Consider the following 1924-nt stretch of genomic DNA (forward strand, 5'->3'; position numbering starts at 1 on the left):
TTGATGTCTGGAAATGGAAAGGAGCAGCATGAAACAAGCACGTCTCAAAACATGGGAACAAAATATTACTGGACACCAAAACAGGTGTGCCTTGGGATTTTGTGACAAGCACACATTTTTACACCATTTCTTTTTTGTTGTGCCAAGTCTGTCTGTCAACGGGTACAACTGTCTGGTACAAAATGGAGATGAAACAAAAATAAAACAAATAGCTCCCAGTCCCCCATCACATCACTAATTATAAATGTAAAAAACAGAACATAGATTTAAAGATGTTTGAAGATAAAGTAATGATGTGTGTTAAGTAGCTCTATATTGCAATGGCAATCACTACAGTAACAGGGTCTCCCCGTCTCTCCAGCTATTTAGTAAGCAGAAAACACATCTCCAGGTCAGGAAATGTGTAGAGGGAACTTATACAGGATACAGTACAAGGAAGTGAAATTGGAAGGGGGGAAAAGAGCAGACAAAATTGCAACTGGAACACTATCGTTTTGCAGTTTATAATTTATTTTTGTATAGTTCTCTCTCCTTATTGGATAAAATTGGTATTGCGACCTGAGAATTCCTTTCCTATTTATTAAAGAGCTGTTACTGAACAAACACTATATAACATAGTATATATTATGTACTACAATATCCAATGTACAAGACAACAAAAATAACAAAAACAATGGGTATACAGTATATGGAACCTGCTTACAATCCAAAAAGTGATGTGTCAAAGTTGAGAAAAGTTCAACACTACTGCTGATGTTGTGTAGCGAGACATAGTGGTAGCCAACCAGAAGCGTGCTGTGCTCCGAAGTAGGCGTGGACTACAAGGGCGATATACTCAACAACACAGAAACAGACAAGCAAATATTGATAAAGTTTTAAAATAGCAGTTGTAGGTGTGACATTAATTACACTAATTACACACTAATATAGCTTTCAAGACTATAATTTGGTCATGTTATTGCTTTTGTCCTTGTTTAGATTAGAGCTTCTTGCATGCTTACTTACTTTACTTACTACTAGGCCTATACTAGATATTTGTATAGAAAGGCCTAACCAGGGGTTGCAAATTAGCCGTGGCTAGAAATCCCACATACAATGCAACGGTTTCATGTTTTCTTTAATAACTTAATAAATAAATCATTAATAAACAAGCTGCCAGAGACGAGCATGGAGTGTCTGCTTGTAAGCTCTGCTGCTGGGTGCAGCTGCTGACTTTGTTCCGCTCAGAGCAGCAGAGTTGCTGCTTATTTATGAGGGCATCACTCATACTCATTTTATTGCATTTTTGCAAATGTCCACACTATGCTCGCAGCTGCCTGCTGGGGTGAATTAAGCATACGGCTGCTGTGCTGCAGTCAGTTTGCAGTCAAGTCAAGTTGCTAAAAGATACAAATAAAACATGACATACATATTTGCACCACACATTTACATTATATGTGATAGTGTCTCCTCCACTCTGAGCCACTTCCAAAATGAACAGGGATCAAGATGTGTTCTGGTTTGGAGTTTGGAGTCTTGATGAATTGAATACATTGAATACACTGGACCACAATGGAATTGTGTCATCCTTTTAGCATTATTGTACAGCTGTACCTCTGTACTTTTTGCAAACTGTTAATAAAGTATTCAATCAATCAATCAATCAAATCTTATGGATCAACCCATAAACTCTTTATTTATTGTGAGAGGTCTGCAGCTGTAACATTGATCAATGATCATACCAGCCTGTTAATGGTGCACTGAAGGATTTTTTTTACTGTGTAGGCCTATACAAAGTAACATCTTGAACAGAGCATTTCTTCCCATTTATACATGATCCATCTGTGTCAGTTTAGATTTTAGCTATACAAAATGTACAGTATAGCAACATTTGTTTAGAACAGTGGTTCTAAACACATTTCAAAAATGTTCCAAAAAAAATCTG

The sequence above is a fragment of the Gymnoscopelus microlampas genome (genome assembly GCF_963454915.1).
Source record: "Gymnoscopelus microlampas genome assembly, chromosome: 24".
In the NCBI taxonomy this organism is placed as follows: domain Eukaryota; kingdom Metazoa; phylum Chordata; class Actinopteri; order Myctophiformes; family Myctophidae; genus Gymnoscopelus; species Gymnoscopelus microlampas.